General features: G+C 44.0%; 1 protein-coding gene across 1 annotated transcript in view; it reads left to right on the forward strand.

The window, feature by feature from the left end:
• The window catches only part of CNTNAP2 (contactin associated protein 2), a 1,454,514-nt gene that overhangs the window by 575,257 nt on the left and 856,950 nt on the right, over positions 1–22,307 (forward strand). The window lies entirely within an intron of this gene.

Raw genomic sequence — 22,307 nt, forward strand, 5'->3', positions numbered from 1 at the left:
AATATGAAGAAACGTGTGAATTTTGGTCAATGGAACTATGTTCTAATATCTGTACGCCACCTTGAGATGCCAATGATATAGGGCAGGATACATATCTTTTAAATAAATAAATTTAACTTCAGAGTAAAAATTACAAACTGAATCTAAGTTCATTTTGCTCATTAATGGCCAACTCCCTTAAAGGTTGCAGTTCCTGCTCTCCTCCTTCCTGCATAGCCTTGATTAGTATTTTATGTGCTTACTCCAGTTATTTTCCCCTCCAGAAAAAAACCTCCTGGTTTTACTATGTAGCTTGTAAAAACCATAATCTAGTAGTGTAAAATGAATTAATCTGAACTCTGTAAAGGGCAGTTTTCATGATTTGCCATATGTCATTGGTAAAAAGAATGAACTCTAAAATGTTGGGGACTGTGTCTTTTAGTAAATTAAAAAAGAGAGCAGCACAAATGTTTTCAAACTGCTGTGCATGGCATTTGGTCCATAAGTGGCTTACTACCTTTAGGTTTCTGTCTCTGCTACAGAGATTTAGATCCATATTATCTAATATTAGGGCAACGGAACCTAATGGTGTCTGTCGAGAGCTCAATCATGATACCTAGAGTCTAACCCTGCTTGAGTGCCCCCCTCCCCTACCAAGTCTGATCAGGGTTGTATTTCATACTTTTGCTACGACACAACATTTTGCCGAAAGTGACATTTTCAGGCTTTGGAGACGACTGCTCAGGTTGAAGATTTGAAGTGTAAAGGAAATGAACGGATTGTTTGGGGGATGTGTGTGTGTTTTGCACATTCCCGGTATTTCCCTGTGCTTCGATAGAGCTGAGCGAAATGTTGCTTTCAGAACTGTTTCGGCTGAAGTAAGGACTCAAAAGGGGCGATTTCAGCTTCATCCACACACCCACTTCACCATTTTCATTGTCACCTATTTTGTAGATCTATCAGAAGTGGCAGTGGTGCCCCAAGCCACCACGTTTTTACACTCGGGACCCCAGAGTGAGAGCAGGAAGCATTGCATGATCACTCTGATTTGGCTTCAGTGATCACCACATAACCAAGTCAGAATAATAATAATAATAATAATAATAATAATAATAATTTTATTTCTTACCCGCCTCTCCATTTCGATCGAGGCAGGGAATAACAGTAAATGGCAAAACACATAAAACATAATATACATTTTTAAAACATCCTAAAAAACATTCTAAAAACATCTTGAAATTCCACTGGATAGGCCTGCCAGAAGAGATCAGTCTTTATAGCTTTCTTGAATACTAGTAGACTGTTAAGTTGATGGGTCTCCTCCAGCAGGCCATTCCACAGTCGGGGAGCAGCAGAAGAGAAGGTCCTCTGGGTAACAGTTGTTAATCTAGTTTTTGCTAGCTGAAGTAGATTTTTCCCAGAGGACCTGAGTGTGCGGGGTGGATTGTATGGGAGAAGGCAATCCTGCATACTTTCTGCCCACACTTCAGTTTTCTGGGTTAAAAAAGAAAAGAAAAGAAAAAAGGAACATACCCAGCAGCAGCCAGGAGCATGATCACTGCTGCTGGTAAGTTTTCCCCTTACATTGTCTCAATTTGCACCCTCAACTATTACTGTGACCTCCTTCCTCCTCCCTCCAACCTCATATCCTGAGAACAGAAGGGTGTCCTTGGTGGGACATTTTGGCTCTGAAGGAGCAATCCCTCGTTCTGCCCTGCATGGCTGATGCAGCCTTCCATGGGACATGTTAGAGCGTGAGCCTTTACCTGCACCTCTCCAAGTACAGCAAATTCCATTAGTGTGTGTTTCATAACCTGCATTATTACTGGCAATGTAAAATAACTGAAATTTCTAGAGATCCTTGCTTAGATATTTCCCCCAACTCTGTAGTATTATTTGAAATGTCCCCTTGGCCAATTTTTTAATTGAAATAATACTGTAGCTATCCGTGCTAATTTGAATTACTTTCAGGTAAAAGCTTTCATTAAAAAAAGAGTCTGTTAAACAGTCTGCTGAAATAGCTAGCTCTACACTATTTTCTGCATTCCTGTCAGCTATTGATTTTATTATTCTGGTGTGTGTGGTGTGTGTGATGAGTGTGTGTGTGTGTTTTTTAAAAAAATCCTCTAAAAGTCATGTTTTTCCCAACAAGGTTTATTTTTTTTCTCAGCTTAGGCTGTCTGTTTCCCAGCTGTAGGTAAGACCATCTGTTTGGAAAGCTGCAGGCCCAGTAATTAAGCTTCATAGCTTTCCTCTAGGCACAGCGCGAGTGGATTAATGCTGCCCTTCCAAATGAGCAGTGGTCAGCACTGGAATGGTGGCACAGGTGGGGAACTTGGTAGCTTACTTGGCTGGATCACTGCTAGCGGTGTAAGTGGCTCCCAGCTGGCGTCAGGATAATGATTTTCTGTTCTCTAGCAGCTTTCAGTCAGAAGAATTCCCAGCTGCCTTGAAAGCCACCTTATGAAGAAAATACAAGAACCGAGTCACCCCAGGAGAAATGTTCAGCCTCCTGAATGGCAGATGGGTATAGAGCAATTGCGGTGGGGCGGTTGGGAGAGAGACGTCTTCAGAGTTTATGCCACAATTTCATCGTTATGTGTATTTTGGAACAAGAAATGAGCTTTTGTGATAAAGAAATACTAGGTGCACCCTTACTTTTTGAAAGTCCAACTTTGTTTAAAACTCACGCAATGTGCTCTCCTCCCTTTCCTTCTAAATAGAGCGATTATTTTAACAAGCCTGCCCCTGGATTGTTGGAAGGATGAAACCATTGGACTGTGTGCCAGGACACATCTGAGGCTGTTGGGCTACTGTCCACCAGCACCACCGCTGCCAACGCCAACATTGCTGAAGCCCTGTTTACCTTACTTCTGCAGTGTTGGCAGAGGGGAGTGAAGCTACTGGATGCTGCTGGGGCCCAGCTGAGCCTATTGAATTGGCTTCGATACTGCCACTTCCATTATGTGGTAATGTGGCATCACCACATATTTCCTAGTCAGTTATATCACTACATTGAAATGTGTGTGGCTGGTTGGTCGGTCTTCAGGAGCTGTTGCTTCTCTTGGGCTGACAACAAGATGCCCTAGTTCAGTTGGCTCTATACATAGAGGCACAGAATAGCTGGCTTTGCCAAAGTCAAAAGCTACTATTGGGCTATGAGTAGCAATGTCAAAGAACTCTACAATGGAATCAAATGCGTTTGGATTTCTATGAATCCAACATGTAGTTTCCACAGCGGACTTGCTTTTCCTGAGTTGCACAGATAGTGAGAACTCGTGGATCATTTTTTCTTCTTCTCCCAGGCGTTTAGTAATATGTGATGAGCCTGGGTCTGTTTTATTAGGCTCATAGTTTTTTTAAGTTGTTACAGCAGTTTTAAATGTACGTGTATATTGTATGTTTTTGTGGTTTTTAATTTTAGTATATTGTTTTTAAGTGTCTTAAACTTATGTAAACCGCCCAGAGAGCTTTAGCTATGGGGCGGTATACAAATTCAAATAATAATAATAATAATAATAATAATAATAATAACAACAACAACAACAACAACAACAACAACAACAACAACTTTCCAAAATGTAACAGAAATTAAGTAATAGAAAAATAAGTTTAAAAAAAACACTGATGAAAATGTGCATTTCCCAATAGGCTACAACATAAAAATATGCATTTGGGGGGATTTGCACATTTTCACAAGTGTGAATTTGCACAAAATTGGGATGAGTGGGCAGATGGTGAAGCAAAATGCACCTCACAATCTGTGAAATGCAGATAGAATGGATTTTACAACATCCGTACATCCCTGGCTATGGGCCTGCGCTCTCCACTCCTGTTGCTTTGGGCTTCTCTGTGCCTCCTCTTGACATTTGCATTCTTCTTCTTCAGTTCTAGTAGTATATTCAGGGTAGGGCAATGTGGATGCAATCTGGAAAGATGCAATGGCAGACCCTATATAATCATAGGACCTCATTATGAGCCCCCACTTTGAGCTCATCATGGGCTGCAGGTAACTCAAGAACCCACCAGTGAATGTTGACAGACCCTAATTGCGAGACAGATGCAAGAAATGAAGAGACGGCACACAGAACTTTGGGTTTAAACAGGGCCACATTTTATTAAAGATCTGCAAAGGGGGTAAATCCTATCGGGCATCCAGCATGGCCTGTTTACAGACCTTTCTGAGTACGGGTGAACATTCTTGGCCAGTGGGTTGGCGCTGCCTCATTCCCCCTCCCACTGGCCATTCCCCTTGTGAGGTAGGGAGACCTTCCCTGGTCACCCCAAACCCAGGCCACTGGGCTCAAGATGGGGTGAGAAAGGTTGGCCTCAGAGGTAATCCTTATCTCCCAGCCCAACCACAAGGCTCAACACTGGGAGCCCTCAGGAATTACCTGTCACCGCAACAGTACCTGTTAAATGCTCACCATTAAAATTCCCTCTGGATGCCTGATCCTACCTGCCCAAAATCAAATGTGACCAAAGTAGCTAGCCAAGTCAAATCAACCTAATTATGCTCCCAGACTGTCTTACAGTGTGGAGTAGGCGAAAAAAACTCATGCCCAAATTAGGACATGAGTAAAAAAATCCTACTCGGCCCCCTAATGGCAACCAGTAAGCTCACACTGTCTACAGGGAGGGAGCCGCGCGAGCAAAGAGCTTATGGGAGGGGTAAGTGCCTATTTAAGAAGCACTCCTTAACCCCTCCCATCCCAGTGGCACCACCCAAAGTTGCCCAATAGAAATTGGGCAAGTCTCTCCCCTTACCCCGCCCGCAATTACCTCCCCACGCCCAGGCTTTGCCGGGCGCGGCAGAATGGTCAATGTGATTGTCACTTTCTTTAAGACCAAAAAGTGGGTAAATCCATCTCCATTCATATAAATTAAGCCGGGATTGTCAGCATTGACTGAGCCCATACAAATTGCCTTTGGTCAGCAAAATACTAGTAAAGTACTCTGGTGCTTCTCCTGATGAAGGGCAGGATCTCTTCCAGCAGGCCTATCCAGTAGAATTTTAGGATATTTTAGTATGCTTTTAGGATGTTTTAAAACAGTGTATACCATGTTTTTAATCAGTATTTTATGTGTTTTATGCTTATTGTTGTTCCCCGCCTCTATCCAATCAGAGAGGCGGGTAAGAAATAAATTATTATTATTATTATTATTATTATTATTATTATTATTATTATTATTATTAATGTTCTATAATTTTTTTAAAAAAATCCTGCTATGTGATAAGGAGGGTGTTATCATATATATGGTACAGATGAATGGTAAACTGATTGTATGAGTTGTTGGTGTGCACACAATATAAATCCAGTCATCAAGTCTCTGCCCAAGGTGACACGTTCTGTTGGGGTGTCAGGAGCCTTGGGCTTACCATGGCATGGAACAGTAGCACATCTGCTCCTGTGACTGGTGTATATAGCTATGGTTGTCTCAGGAGTCTGTTGTACCCATCCCCCATATCTGCTCCCTGGACCCTGTCGGGTATGCCTGGGGTGAGAGTGGACCCTGCTTGAGCACCTGCGAGGCCCATAGAGTGTTCATCAGCCACCTGCCCCTTCGCAACAAAATTGCACACTCCTACCACAACCTACACAAGAGCGCAAATGGAGACTTGGGCTTCTGCTCAGCCTTTCAGTAAAATGAATTCCGCTAGATTTGAGATGGTTGTTGGGCGCAGTTCTGCTGTGAACAGTTCATCCAGTCAGTGGTAGCCCATTGCTTTTGGGGGCAGGGGCGGGGGGGGGGAAAGGAAGCGCCACACATTTCCCTAGAGAATTGGCCCGACTCTTCCATCGCTAGGGTTAGCAAGCGCTCTCTCATGCGCATCACAGAGCTTTCGCATGTGCAGTGAACATCTCTGTGCTTGCACACTGCACACACTTCAAATGGGAAGGAGGGCACAGCAGGCACAGGGTGTCTGGGATTGCCAATTATGGTAGCAATTCTTCACCCGACTCAATCAAGACCCGAGCTTTACTGTTTTAAGTTGGGCATCCATCAGGACATACGCTGCCAATGAACTCTTCCAAGTGACTTGCCTGTTTGCCTCAGTTTGTCTTTGGGCATTGCTACATGATTCTTTTATCCAGGGTCATCTTTAGGTCATCCCTGTGTATCCAAATGATGCTCAGGGGATCCCGGGGGCAACCCAGGATGAGCAGGGACTTTCCCCAGAAATATCTGTGACTACGGATTTCCCGATATTTCTGCAGTCCTGGGACAACCCTGAGGACTGTGTCTGGTGTGGCTGCCTCTCCTGGGTCATCCCTTCTTCCCCGCGAGTAGCGGGTCCCGGGCACTGAGCTGTGTGAGGAGGCTCCGTGCCCTTGGGGGTGGGGGTTAGCAATTTTGCCATCTCTGGGATAGCGGGGGCAGTTGGGCAGGGTTTGGTTTGGTTTGTTTTTTTTTGCCTTTTTTGTGCAATCGGCTCCTCTTCAAAAAAAAAAAAAAAAAAAAAAGTGGCTGTGACATCATCATCATAAAAAAAATTTATTTGTTACCCGCCTCTTCCTACGGATTGAGGCAGGGTACAACGCAAATGCAAACGCCATAAAATACATCCTTCTGGGATGTCACACGGCCGTCTAGACGCTGGGGGTGGATTGCGGAAGCAGGTAAGTCTGTGATCCTCCCTCTCCCTCCTGCCACCCCCTTTGGTGTAGACATGCCCTTTGTGTGAAATTGTTTGCTACTGTGCCAGACAAATATGTGTTTAAACGAGTGCTTTAGTGTGTTGTGGGGAAATTCTCTTGAGGTCATGATCTCTGTAAAATGGGTTTCACCTTGAGCCTTTGGCTTTTCCTCATTTTTAATCAGGGACACATTGGATGCCAAAGTGGAGGATCAGGGTGGCTGTAAGGGATGGTGGAGGCTATACACCATTTCTCCTGGCCCAGAGCCATGTGTGACAACACACAACTCTTCTGAACCAAAGTAGAACAGTATTCTTAATTTAGATGTTAAGTAATTGCAATGCATAGCTGAAATGTCCTTAGGGTCTTTGCATAAAAGAATAGGGAGAACACTCTATTTTGGGAAGGGGACGTAGCTCAGTGTGGTAGAGCACCTGGTTTGCATGTTGTAGGTTCCAGGTACAATCCCCGGCATCTCCAGGTAGGGCAGGAAAACTGCCTGCCTAAAACTCTGGAGAGCTGCTGCCAGTCAGGGTTGATAGTATTGGGCTAGATGGGCCAGTGGTCTAACTCAGGATAAGGCAGTTTCCTATGTTCCACTGGATCTAGATGGCTCTGCCTATTAGGGGTGTGCACAGACCCCCCAATCCTCTTCGTGGCCGATCCGCAAATTGCAGATCAGGCCCGCTCCGCCCCGCCTCGATCCACCTGGGGGCCAATCGGAGCTCTGCAGTGGCGTCAGGTAAGGCCCCCTCCCTCCTCCCCCTTACCTGTGTCCGTTGCGGCCCATCCCAGCTTCACTAGAGCCCGCGGCTCAACCAGGAACTGTAGGCCCCGATTGTGGCCTAGTCTTCCTGGTTGAGTCCTCGGGCTCAACTGAAGCAGCCCCGGGACCGTGGACAGACTCAGGTAAGACCCCCCCTCCCCCTTGGTCCCTTACCTGGCTCTGCCACCATCGCCGCACAGGCGGCGGGTAGCGGCAGGGCCAGGTAAACCCCCTTCCCTCCTCTCCCTTACCTGCATCCGTCTGCGGTCCCACGGCTGCTTCAACTGAGCCCGAGGCCTCAACCAGGCCTAGTCTTCCTGTTTGAGCCCTCGGGCTCAGTTGAAGCAGCCGCGGGACTGCGGGACTGCGGATGGATGCAGGTAAGGGGGGGGGGTTACCTGGCCCTGCCACCGTCGCAGCAGGGCCAAGTAAACCCCACTTACCTTTTTGGTGGAGCTCCGGATCGAGGCGAAGGATCCGCCTTCACTTCGATCCACTCCGCAACGCTCCGCAGGTCCCCCGATCCTCTTCGCCTCTGCCTTAAGGGTAGGCAAAGCCCCCTGCTCCGCTCCTGCTTCTCCAGTTCGAGGAGAAGCAGAGCACATCTTTACTGCCTATTGTGAACCCTTGACTCCACCTACAGGTCTGGCCTGTGCTCCACCAGCCGCCACCGCATGCAGTCCCGTGAAAATTTAGCACTGTCTAACTAGCATCCCCTTGTTTTCAAATGTTTATTTGAATGTCTCCAGATGCTTTGTAGAAATAGCACTGAATGTATGCTTGTCCATGTATGCACACATTCACACAAGCAACAGCTTCTTGAATTTAAACAATATTATTTACACTTCGTTCAAAGTGCTTTGTTTTAGGACATGATTTGCTCTTAATTGATAAGGTGTTAGATTAGAGAGCTGTAATTAAATGAGTTAATTTGCTAGGGGCACTGGCCTTGCTATACTTGCGTGTGTAATTAGTGTTTTACCTCTGTTGTATTTACTGCCTTTGAAACTTGGTAACTTCCAAAGTCTATAATTGATTAATTATCAAACTTAAGGGAATGTTTAGAGCATCTCAGAATGGAATCCCTGTTGGTTTAAGATGGAAGATTCCAAGTGGTAAAATCTATGTGAATTATCTGTACTCATTACTGTTCTCTGTACTAGCCAATTGACTGTTTAATGCACTTCATATCATCCTCGAAGATACCCTGCTCCTTCCATGCCAGAGAGCAGAGTGTGGACAGGTACCTCATAGAAGTCTATGCAATCCTTTGTATACACCCTCCTTAGGTTGACTGATTTGTGGGTCCCAATGCACCAGTTGAAAATCAGGTGTTTAGACAAGCTTGAAGCCTGCAAACTATTGCCTTGTGTGTAGGGGAAAGATTGAATGATTTCCCACCTTTTGACAATGTTGGTGATAACTGCTGGACCTGAACTATGGAGACATGGGGACAAGTGACAAACTGGTTGCGGGGAAGGGGATGGGGTGACAGTCCATCTCTTCCTTTGCCTGTCTATCTTTTGTCTTCTCTGGTAGGCCTGTCTTCTAGGTAGCTCCTCAGAGTTGGGAGAGGAAAGGGGTCAGCAATTGTATCACCATTGGTGAGATGTTGTCCAGGACTTTGACCTCCTCAGGCAAATTTCCTCATGGCAACAGGAACAGCAAATCCTTCTGTCAGTTGGTTCTTTAAAATAAGGAGACCAACAGTTACTACCACTATTGCCATCAGACTGCTGGGCCCTGGGTGACCCTGGCTCCTACATAGAGAAGAGGGCACCAGGGCCAAAAACATACTTTAGAATGTGAGGGGGTAGGCAGTATGCCAGCTACTCTCTCTTCCCACCCCAGCATGACACATGAACTCCCTCTCTCCCAAAGGCAGGACCATGGCTGGTCAAGGCACTTTAACCTTGGCCACTAGAGGGTCTGACAACTTGTGCTTCGCATCCATGTGGCCATTTTGGAAGGACCATTTTGAAAGGACCATGTTGGAAATCCTTCCGGGGAGTATAAGGACTGGTGCTTCCCCACTTTTGGAAAGAGAAGCGTATAAGGATTTTCCCATTGGTAAAGACCATGACTTGCTTGAATGGATTGCTCCCAACATTCAAGGTTATCTTTACATTGTGGGAGGACTGCCAGGAATACGACATAGATTTAAGAATGGATCAGAAGCAATGTCATGGTATCTGTGCTTGCCAAATACTCACATCATTGCAATCAGAACGTTTTTGTTTTTTAAAAAACAAATGATAGAAAGGCTTTCATAGCTGAAGAGAAGGCTAAGTTCTTCATCTTCCCTTTCATGGTGTGGCGAGACATTTAAACCTCAGCATCTTGTATCAACTCCAAAGAACTGTTTGACTAGCTAAAGGGACTGTTATCAAAGAGTTAAAGGCTTCCCAGTGAATCTATTGAGAATTCTTTAGAAACGAATGCCTTCTTTTTTCTTCTTTCCTTTGTTTGCATGGTTCTCATAATATGCAACAGGGAAATGTAGCATATGCAAACATGGGGCATGTCAATGTGTATTCCTTTCCTATTTATACAGGGGAAACTGAAGAGGGGTGCAGGATGTGATGGTGAATACATTAAGTGCTCAGTACCAATTGAAAGATCATAGCATTAAAGCCTAATAAGCAAGTGGGTTATGTATTACTTGTCTGGGCATTTATTTATTTTTAAGGCCATGGTCTCCTCGGAGGCTGATGTGCTGAAATCAGTTCAGCACGAAATTCGAATGGGCTTTGAAGTTTTCCCAATGGACAATGTCTTGTATCAAAAGAGGTTTCACAAGTAATTTGGAGTGATTCAGCCAAGTTAATGGTTTTTCCTCCCTAAGAGGCAGGACAATACTCTTGCAAGTATTTCTCCAGAGAGCACATGGCTCCTCAGACACTAAGTGTTTTGATTGATTGAGGCCATTTAGAAAATGCCCTTTTCAGTAGCAACAGTGGGACCGGGGGAGGGGGGTATTCATGATGGCAAAAGCAACAGTTATTTGAAATGGCATTCTGAGCTCTTGAGGACTTATAAAATGAGAAATGTGTGGACTGTTGCTATCATAGGGATGGTGGAGAAATTCACAACAGATTCAAATGAGTTCAGATCTCTATGAATCTGACCTGTGGATTCCACAGCGGACTGGCTATTCTGGGATGCACAAATTCCATGGATTTGTGGATCAGGGGTGTGTGTGTTTTACTTGCACTAGTGTGCACTTGCACAAGTGGAACATAATTCTCACACATCCCTTAAAAAAACAAAAGCCAATTCCATCAATGAACAGATGATGGAGCAAAAGATGCCCAACAATCTGCAAAAGGCTGATGAAATAAATATAACAAAATCTGTACATCATGGGCTATGCAAGTAGCTGGAGAGATGCCTCTGATACAGCAGCTTATCCTAGAAGGCACTTCTCTAATTTTAGTGCTCTATCAGTATCTGCTTTTATACTAATTCATATTTTGATGGCAACAAGGAAATATACTTGTTTACATTTTAATTAAAGGGTGTTTACAAGATCACTTATGTAGGTGTACTAAACTTTTTTTCATTTAGATAACCAAGTGTTATTTTTTAAAGTCATTTTTCAACCTTCAAATGAGTTTTCAAATGATGTTATGAAGATTCCACTCACTACTGATAACTGTGAGAATATTTCAAAATAATTGATGTAAAATATTTCAGGGTTTGCGTCGGCTTGGGGAAAATGACAGTTGATTCAGGTCCCACTCCCTCACCAAGTCTTCCCCAACCTGGTGCCCTCCAGATGTTTTAGACTACAACACCCATTCCTGACCACTAGCCACCCTGGATGGGGCTGATGGGAGTTGAAGCCCAACAACATCTGGAGCGTGCCATGTTGGGCTTCCTTAGCCCTACAGTGGCAGTAGAGCTGACAACAATGGACTAGATGGACCAATGGTTTGACTCAGTACGTAGCAGCTTCCCATATTCCTAGTCTGTTGTGGTATAAGGTAGGCTCCTATATTCCAAATGTGTGAATGTAGTTCCAGGATCGAATCTTGGCCCTGTAAAATGAGTTCTAAGCAAAGACTTAGCTCAAATTGAACCATGCCCAGCAGTGGAGCAGAAATTACATGCTTTCCTTGCATGATAAGGAAGAAGAGATGCCCACTAGCAGACTGGCATAAAGAGCAATAAAGCCTTCTGTATCCTAGGATGTGCGTACTCTGCCAGCCAGCAGTGACAGAAGCTGTCTAAGACATGTTACCCTGAACACAGAGGCAAGCACTCAGATATGTCTCTCAGCCACTTACTTCAAGCATTGCAACTGTTTCTGCCTGCAGCACTGTTAATTATGTGCTGCAATAATCTTCTTATAGCTGAGAATTGTGGGAGGAAGCATATGTTAACCTGCACAGCTTGAGAAATCAAATGGCTAGCTTTGTCTCTGAGGTATAATTCTGAATGCCTTTTGGAATAACAGCACATTTATCATAGCACACCTGCTGAATTGGGGAGGAGGGAGGGCACACATATATGTGTGTGTGTGTGTGTGTGTGTGTGTGTGTGTGTGTGTGTGAGAGAGAGAGAGAGAGAGAGCCAAAACTAATATTGGATTGCAAGCATATCCTTCGGATTGCATTTTGCATTGCCCAATTTATCTGACTGTTCGTGATCAAAGCTCTACACTGCACAATCTGTTAACAGTTTTGTTGTGTTTTTGTTGTGTTTCATTGCTAATGAGAGGAAAAGAAAGCCCATGTTTCCTGTGTGAGTTAATTACAAGCATTAAGGAAATGACTGACTCAAAGGCTCCTATCAATCTCTGGCTTTCTGATCAAGCTAGTTTACTGCAGTGGTGAGAATAATTAAGTTATAATTAACTCCTGGACTAGCTAAGACATTTTTAAGGCTTCTACTCCAAGGCGTAAGTTTTGCTAGCAGGCATCATTTTTGTTCCAAACACAGTCCAAATAACTCCTTTGTATATTTCCTGTGCAATGGAGAGATGACAATTGCTTTTGATACTCTTAAAAAGAGCATACTTGTTACGTTGTGGAGAAAATCTAATGTGGGCAGTTAGGAATTTGGAGATCTCCCTTACTGACCTATATTATTTCAATTATTTTGATATGACTGTGTTCTTTACTATTCTAAATTCTTTTAAGCTACATACACAACATGTATGATAAAAACATGGTCCCCTTACTACATCTGAGTCCTGTTGACAACTGAGATGGGTGTGTAGCATTGCCTGGGAACACAGCACAATCCCCGGTTGTGCTACGTGTACTCCATTTAGTTTATATATTTATTTATGTAACTCGCCGTATAACCAAGTTCTCAGTGTGGCTTGTAAGAAGAATGAAAACAAAACAAAAATGCATACAATGAAACAAATTGATAGTAAACCATACGAAAGCTGCATAAGAACAATGTGAAATATAAAATAAATTAGAGGTAGAAGAAATTAAGAAGCCTAGGAAAAGTAAAGGTTTTTCCTTGGGGTTCAATCCAGGTTTATGCTGGATCAACTGCGCTAGTGGAAGTGGACTTCACCACCCGCCCTTCCCACTGCAGTCCCTCCAGACACCTGGCAATGCTACACAGAGAGTCAAGAGCCCTGCTGAATGGGGCCAATTGTGGTTTGGAGTGGGAGGAGCATATTCTGAAATTGGCTGGAGGAACCTTCTGTGTATGGACCCCTTTCTTTCACAGAAGGTAAATCCTGGATCCAACCCATAGTGTCAAACTGACATGAAAATAAGTAACAAACTGAGTTCTCTGGGGAGAGGATTCCACAGCTAGGGTGCCACCACTGAAAAGACTCTTTCCTCAGCAGACACCCAGTGGTAGGAATACTCAGAGAAGGCCTCATGGTATTTCCTGAATGGACTTGGAACCTGTCAGAATGCTATAATCCTAGGTGTGCTATGAAAATATTGCCATCCTGATCAACTGGGGGGATTTTATCAAGTGATGCCCTGCCTTATTCCTGTGAATCATTGGGTGCCCCCCTTGTTTAAAGATCACTAGGACTGGGTTTCTATACATTGAACTGTGGGGTGCTAGCAAGGGGGTTAGTTGTTTTGATTTTTCCTTTTCTGAATGTATTAACTTGCCAGTTAAAAAAAGATCACCCAGTCAATGTGTGACACATGTGCCAATTACAATAGTTCTCCAATTTATATTTCACTCTCTCCCTAAGGAGCCCAAGGTCACAGATAAGTTCTCTTCTCCCCACCCCAGTGTTAGCCTCACAGTCATATGGTGTGATACGTTGGACTGAAGGACGGTGACTTGTATAGTTTTGGTATTTACGGTAGTTTGGGTTTCAGTTATCACTGGGTTAAATCCTTTTTGAGTGTGTGCCCCAATATTCAACGCAATGTGCCCCAGTTACCAAAATCTCAACCGTTTACTTTTCTGAGGTCAGGGCTAAAGTCGCTAGATTCTGTCGAAGAGAAGCGACAAATCAACATTGTTGAAGGTTCTACAGCTGGGTCTCTCTTGTTTTCTTTTATTGGCGTTTGTATAGGCCCACTTTTAATCTCTCATTTTTAACTGTATTATTGTTCCAATTGTTCTGATATGCTGGTTATTTAGCGTAATAAACTGGACTGAACTGAATTGAAAGGTTTAATTAGATTATAGTAGCCAGGGTGTCTGCTCAGGAAGAAGCAAATGAGAGTTTTCAGGAAGGTTGAAGTCAGATGGGAAAGCTTAGGAACAGAAATTTAGAGCAAAGGTGAACAAGAAAATACCCTTATGGAGGCTTGGAGGTGGGGAGAGGGGGGGAAATCGGGACACCATCTAGTTAGGCTAGCTGGATATATTTTCCCTGGTTATTTTATTATCCTGGAGGGGATCTACACAGCGTACTGAAGGCGCACGCAAGCGCCTTCAGTGCGACCCGAAAGTGCGTGTGTAGATCCTGCCCTGGAAGAGGCGGAGGAAGAGGCGGAGGAGGAGGCGTCCTTGCCGCCGCCGCCCACCTCCCCGCCGGCCTCCTGATCAGCCCGGAGGACGTGCTGGGGCTGGGGCTGGCCTGGGCAGGGAAGGAGGAACCTGGTCCGTGGCGGGAGGGGGTCTCACCCCCCACCCCCGTGGCTGGAACGAGGCCGGCGGGGAGGTGGGTGGCGGCAGCGGCAAGGACGAGGCCGGATTCCCCAGCCGCCGCCTCCGCCTCTTCCTCTTCCAGCAGGATCTACACACGCGCTTTCGGGTCGCACTGAAAGCTCTTGCGTGCGCCTTCAGTACGCTGTGTAGATCCCCTCTGTTCCTCATAAGGTTTTTGTGTGAGTTGTGCATATGTGCAGTTGTGCATATGTGAGCTGTGCATATGCATACCCATTTGGATGTTAAAACATTTTCCTATTAACGTTTTTCTCCAGTAAACTTTCAAACTCTGTTTGAAACTTTGCAGTCTCTTCTGTTTGCTGTTATTCACGCAATATCTAATAATCATCGCCCACATTACCTAAAGTAGTTACTTGAGAACCAAAGTGTTTTGAAGCTGGGTTGGTGGAGGTAGCCAGAAAAACAGAGGTTTCCACCTGGGCCAGGTCTACACCAAGCAGGATATAACACTATGAAAGTAGTTTGATAATGGTACATGGAACAGTTGTCAGTGTGTTTCAATACCGTTATAAAACAGTAGTGTGGATCCTGCCCTGGTGGCAGCAGAAAAGCCCCAAGAAGGGAAAGGCAAAAAGGTTGGGTGCACATTACTTTGCCTGTTTTCTATCCTCTTGTGGAATGTGGTTTTGCTGATCCCTGACAAGCTCGTTTTCACTTTTGCTGTCTTTGCTGCTTCATAAACTGAGATATTGGTTTTTGTTTTGTTTTTAGTTTGCGACATCTGGATATCACTGATTTCTGCTTGCATTTTTTTTAATAAGATAAACCAAGTTTCTGTCATTCTCTACTTCCATTTATATAAGATAAACCTTTTTTTCTGCTGGCATTTTTCAATAAGATAAACCTGTCATTCTCTACTTGCATTTTTATAAGATAAACCTAATTTCTAACATTTTCTGCTTGCATTTTTAAAATAAGATAAACTTAGTTTCTGTCATTTTGTGCTTTCAGTTTTATAAAATAAACCCATTTCTTTAAGAACACAATCTGGACGCCACATCTCTCTTCTTCCTCTTTTATTTTGTTCGCAAAAGAGTGAATGGTTTATGTTTACCAGGAAGTGTATTAATGAAATTGGGGGGAGGGGACAGAGGGAAGCATCCGCAGTTTAGACGTTTTCAGGCCAACGATTTAAGTGGGTCAGGTCTTCAGGGTCCATTTAAAACAAATCAATGAGAGACCCAATGGCTCATCCTGTAATGAGGGAGTTCCATAGGACAAAGCCATGATGGAAAAGGCCCTGCTTCTAGCTTAATAATGCTGGGCTTCTATCCATGGCCTTTGTAGCCAATCTCAAGACTTGGGCAGGTTCATATAGGCAGGTATAAGCGGCCCTTCAAATAACCTGGTCCCAAAACTCTCTGCATTAGCAATGTATCAACATGCATTAACATTAGGGGTGTGCACAGACCCCCCGCTCCGTTTCAGTTGCAGATCCGCCATTTTCCGGATCGGGCCGCTCCGCCCCGCCCCCGCTCCGCCCACTTCCGCTCCGCTCCGCCCGGAGCTCCGGATCCGGATCCGGAGCTCCGTTTCCCCCCCCCATAGGCTTGCATTGAAAGCTAAAAAATTATACAACTTTTTTTCTGTTCAAGTTAGAAACCTCATGTTTGGCACCATGACACCTCATGGGGATATACACACGCATGCCAAGTTTCAAAGCAATCCCATCATACCCTGATTTTTGGCGAATTTTTGAAAATCGGGCACCCCACACACACCATCCCTGCGAGGTGGGCAGGGGAGGAGGGAGGGAAGGCAGGCAGGCATGCAGCTGGCATTTCTGGGGGCATAAGGAAGTGAGCCAAGGATAAGCCAGTAATGCATATAAAATGGAATAAATCAATCAATAAACAAAGGAGGGGTGGAATTAAAAGCAGCAGTGTTGCTCAATAAACAACAAGAAGAACTTTTTTTAAAAGGCTATATCTGTCTTTTACCAGCAATAGGGGGACGTGCCCGGGGGAGGGGGAAGTAGCTGCCAGTTCAAGACACTGACAGCCACAGCTCTGAGAAGAAGTAAAACGCTCACTTCGACTCAGAACAGGCATTGCTCCACCACTGAAAAGTGACCATTCACTTCAACTCATGATAGGCATTGCTCCACCGTTTTACTCTCTTTGGAAGGCTCTAATGGCCTTCCAGTGCAGGAGAGAGTGGGGGCACGTCCACGATGAGATGCCCTAGGGGAGCTCATCCCCTTGCACCACATCGATTCAGTTGTTCACCAAGGTTAGGGTGGGGAGCAGTGCTGTGTTTCTATCTCTTATTCTTGGCTTAGTATATGATTTCAGGTTGTGTTTGTGCATTTGGTGGGGCTACTGTGTTAAAAAACACGGGGAAAAGCCCGTTCAGATGAAGAAAGAGAAGTTTCCCAGAATCCCAAGTTACCTGTTTTGCCTATGCCCTCTTCCAACTTTGGGATCATCATGACCGGGAGCTGACTCTGCCCCTCAGCCCTTTGAAAAAGGTATTTTTCCCGCCGATTTTTTAAAAACGTCTAGCCCGCGACCCGTACGATGCAGAAAGTTGAGAGTGGTCTCAAAATGACCCCCATCCACGACTCTCTGTGCACAAGAATTTCCAGAACGATAGCTTAAACCCCCCCCCAGTTATCCCCGATTCTTTCCCTCAATGCAATCCTATGGGCGAAAAGCCGAAAACGCAGTTTGAGCCGCGCGGTTGACCCGATTTTCACAAAAATATAGCCCACGACCCGTACGATGCAGAAAGTTGAGAGTGGTCTCAAAATGACCCCCATCCACGACTCTCTGTGCACAAGAATTTCCAGAACGATAGCTTAACCCCCCCCCCAGTTATCCCCGATTCTTTCCCTCAATGCAATCCTATGGGCGAAAAGCCGAAAATGCAGTTTGAGCCGCGCGGTTGACCCGATTTTCACAAAAATATAGCCCGCGACCCAGACAACGCAGAAAGTTGAGAGTGGTCTCAAAATGACCCCCATCCACGACTCTCTGTGCACAAGAATTTCCAGAACGATAGCTTCAAAAACAACGTAGTTATGCGCGATTATTTGCCGCAATGCAATCCTATGGCGAAATGTTTTCAAGATGGCGACCGGAGCGCTCCGCCTGAACTCGGAGCTCCGAAAAATGGGCGCTTCTCTTCGCCTTGCTTCTAGGGGGTCCGCGGTCCGCTCCTACTCCGCCTCTGGGTAAGGCGGAGCAGGCCAATCCGCTACTGCTTCTACGCTCCTAATCGGAGCGGAGCACATCCCTAATTAACATACTGCAAAACAGGATGATGTGATGATGCATACATTTTATCAAGACTTTTAGTGATGTGCAAATGCACTCCTGACAGGGCCAATGCCAGACTATTTTGCGCCCTAGGCAAGGTGAGCTGCTTTCACCCACCCACCCCAAAATGCCAACTTTGATTTTTAAGAACATATGTTTCCTGGAAAAAATAAGAAGCACAAAACTTGAAACTGCTAAGTTTATTTTAAAGTGCAAGAAATACGTCATGCCAATTATAGCAAACAAATTGGAAAGGAACATCTATGGGTCTAAAATGCATTATTTAATAGGAATATCACCTCCAAATCATCCCCCCCAACTCACACACACACGCACACACACACACTCAGCATCACTCACTCCAAACAAACACACTCATTCACTCAAAGACCGCATGCACCCCATTCACCCATACATTCTCTCTCTCTCTCTCTCTCTCTTCCGGGCATGTTCCGGAAGTCCAAACGTGGAGCCGCCCCACCCCCACCCCAGCGTCCCTGGCTTTGCTTCAGCTGGGCGGGTGTGGGGCGCCATCTCACTCACCCAGGCCCAGCTGAATCCTCAGGCCGGCCTGGCTTACAGCCAACGAGCGTGAGTGCTGCACTGTGCCCGGCCCCCCTCTTAGCTTGGCGCTCTAGGCGGCCGCCTGAGTGGCCTCTATGGTAGCACCGCCCCTGACTCCTGATGCACCACACATAATGAATCTTGATATAACCACATCTTTTGCATCGTTTGCTCTTTTTTTTGGTAGTTTTTTTTTTATCGATAAACACAAGTGGTCATGCATATTGGTAAAATGAAGCAGAAAACGAACCTTGATGAAATCATGCATCGCGTCACATCAAAGTTGAGAAACCTCCGCCCTGGTAATGTAGAGAGGGGAGGGAGGGGGAGAACTGAAAGCTGGAGCAAACTATCCCGGCCCTTTTCAAGAGTCAGAAATAAAAAGTTATAACAATGGGAAATCCCTAGTACTTCAATTCTGCTTCAGAAACCACACCACATAATGATTCCAAATGCCAAAATCCAAGTAGAAATTGGATGATGAGTAGAATTTCTAGAAACCTCCCTATGAGGCCCCACTTTAAAATGTGGCTGCAAGACTTCTATTAATGAAACAGTATTTTAATGAGCAAATTCCACATTCTCCATATCATATTTTTTTTGCTACAGGTTTAAATCCAGATGTTAAATCTCAGTAGCCCAGAGTTTTATTACAATTTATTTTCTCACCTTTGCTGCCACAAATTCATCTTCAAAGCACTCTTGAGTTGGCTGCTGGAGCCTTCAAAATTTAGTCTGGAGCATTCTGTTGTCTTGCTCCCATGAAATTGCCTTCTGCTATTGTAACTGGATTGCTAATTCTTCACTGCTGGCTTTTAAAACTGCATTTATTTCTTAGTACCTTCTGCAGGCCGCCCCAGAAGTGATAATATTAAGGTGGTATAAATTATTCTTATTTGTAAAGTTATGTGGAATCATTACTTCTGACCCCAAGCTCATTTATTTCGAATGATTAATGCAAGGGGAGGTTACATGGCTGGCTCTCAAGTAACCTTCTGAATGTAATATGTACTAATTGTCCAGAAAGCTGAAGTCCCAGGTCTTTTGGCTAATTAGCTAATGATTTGCTCTTTTCCCAGAGAAATAGTCCAAAACACTAACCAGAGCAGAGAATGCATTTTTCAGGTATGCAATAAAAGGGGAAAGGAAACACAAAAAACCCACCCTCCCTTTTTTTTCCTTCCCAGTTTATAATGCAGCTGAAACTATTGTTTTACAGCAAGTTCACCCTCATTAATTGGAAGCTCATTGCAGTCAACATGAAGGGAGATTATGAAGTATTTCACCCATTCAGCCTTCCGAAACGTTATTAACTGGAAGATGTAGAGTAATCATAATTCGTACATGGGAACGTGTGAATCAGCAAAACCTGTCCTCAGAAGTCCATCTCAGAGCTCATTCCGACTTGAGTCCATATGAGATTGCGAGCTTTTTTTCCCCCATGTGAAAATTCATGCTTATTTTTGTGTGTATTTTTCCAAATGTACGGCTCGATGGTGCTATCTACATATCATCTGTTCCTATTCCCACCCAGCCCTGTCTGTCTTTGCTTTGTTCTCCCCTCAGCTTCACAAGACCTGAGTCTGACTCTCTAAAATTTTAACTATCCTATCCAGATAATCAGCAGCCTCTGAACTTGGAGGCTGCCAAGTATCCAATGCTGGCTGGGAGGAGAGTGGAAGCTCCATCCTCTAGCCACCCTGCATTTCTGCTAGATGGGCGATTTCACCCATCTAGCAGTGGCATCTTAAAGGCAGAGGTGGCCATAGTACATGTTGCCCTGATCTCCTGCCCTCCCCGCTCCCAGGAATAGCCCCTTTTCCTCATCTCAGTGCTCCATTTTTAGAGCCCGGAGAGGTAGCTGGCATGGTTCTCTCCACACCAGCTTCGATGGGGTGGGAAGCACAGTTTCTTGGCTCTGAGGTCTGAGCTTGGAAACCAAACAAGTCTATGCCATCCCAGACTCTATCTGTGGGGGGAGGGGTTACAGGATTGTTCTCCCCAACAAATATTTTCCTGTAGCCCCCCAAATCATATGGATTATATCTTATGTACATCTCTGCTCTTGTGATTAATAATACTTTTGCATTTAGTGCAAGGGAGTAATGACCATCTCTTGTGCAATCATTTAATCAAGATCACTGTTATAGATTACTAGTCTGTAATTAATTGAAGTGAGGAACAGTAATTGCCAAGAGCAAAAATATAAGAGTGTTCTTTAGATAGTCTCTTCTAGTTTCAGATGCCCTTCAGTTGTATTCTAATGGTTATATTGTTTTGTTGTTATATTATATATCTTATTTTGTGTAACTAATTTTGGTCATTATTTTATTTTTTTTGTACACAGCTAATTGTTCATGTTTTAGTATACCAACTTGGTATCTGTAAGGATGAAGAGTGGTTTAGTAATATTTTAATAAATAAATAATAGACAGGCAGAATTGGATATGAAAAACAAGAGAAGTTAAAAAGAAATGAAAATAGTACAAAGTAATATGCAATGTTCAGATTATTGCCATTTCTTTAGTTTATGCTCCATTATTATATCGCATAGAATCTCTGATGTGAAAAATTGTCAAAAGACGAGATTAATAGAAACATTAGCAAAACTGCGACTTCCCACTAGCTTTTTAAGAAACTAATGAGACAGATCAGATAATGTGCATCAAAAAATATGAAAGTATGATTTAGGGTTTTTTAAAATAAACTAATGAGGCAGATCTGGTAATGTGCATCAGCAAATGTCGCCTATATTGATGAGTAAGGGAAAACTGTAGAAGTAATTTAGTTACTTTTAATTTATGTAACAAGAAGAGGACTAATAGAGATACTTAAGTTATTGATGTAAATTCAATACTAAAAGTATATTTGGGTGGTGGTATATTGTATGTAGGCTTGCCATGGAGTTTTTAATGCTGTCTTCATCTTTCTTGGCCGCAGCAGTCATTCTGGCAATGCATATTAATTTTTCCATTCTATTTTATGGCCCTTAATTGATTCAAAATAATTTTAAGATTGCCAGAACAGAAGGATGAATGTAGATAGCAACTAGGGAACATTGTTTCATGCATGAATGAAAACAGGAGAGTGCAGAAATATTGAGCAGAAACAGAGTTTTAATAACTGTGAAGAATACATTTTTGCGAAGTGTGAGCCTTGACTTCTCTTTAGCAAACTGGAATTTTAAGCCTATTGTCAACAGAAAATATCCAGTTCATGCACAATGCCAAATGAGAACCAGTGTGGTGTAGTGAGTAGAGTGTTGGACTGGAAGTTGGGAGATCTGGGTTCTAGTCCCCTCTCAGCCATGGAAGCTCAATAGGTGACTTTGGGCCAGTCACACTCTCAGCCCAACCTACCTCACAGGGCTGTTGTTGTGAGGATAAAATGAAGAGGAGGAGAATTATGTATGTCACCTTGGGTTCCTTGGAGGAACAAAGGCGGAATATAAATGTAATGAATGCAATAAATAAATAAATGTTTCCCTAAAGTGAAATTGGGAAATGGAAATGCTTACAAAGAACACACCCATCTTATGAAATGCACAAGTTTATTATAACAACTGTAGGTTAATTGATGAATGTGAGACTGAGATTGAAAAGGAACCCTCAGTGTGTGCAGGATATCATTTCATGGATAATTGGTGAAGTTGTCAGTCATCGCACAAAAGTGAAATATAAACATGCTCCTTCTTTCTATTGCTGGGATATTTATGAATGCCATGCCTATTGCTATTACTTCTCTGTAAGTTTGGAATAAGGAAACCAGGCTGGACGCCTTCTTTTCAATGTGGGAGGAAACATTTCCAGAGTGATCCAAAGACCTCTGACTTTACTTGCTAGTGGGTTCCAGAACTGCTCATTAAATAAGTGGAGGGTATGTGGTGTGGGAAAGGGGGTGTTGGCTTTCTCTCTGTGCCTTGGAGACCTTGGGTCATATGAAGTGGTTCAAACACTGTTCTCCTCTGCTGTGCTAGATCCC

Source organism: Elgaria multicarinata, chromosome 1 (assembly GCF_023053635.1).
Source record: "Elgaria multicarinata webbii isolate HBS135686 ecotype San Diego chromosome 1, rElgMul1.1.pri, whole genome shotgun sequence".
In the NCBI taxonomy this organism is placed as follows: Eukaryota; Metazoa; Chordata; class Lepidosauria; order Squamata; family Anguidae; genus Elgaria; species Elgaria multicarinata.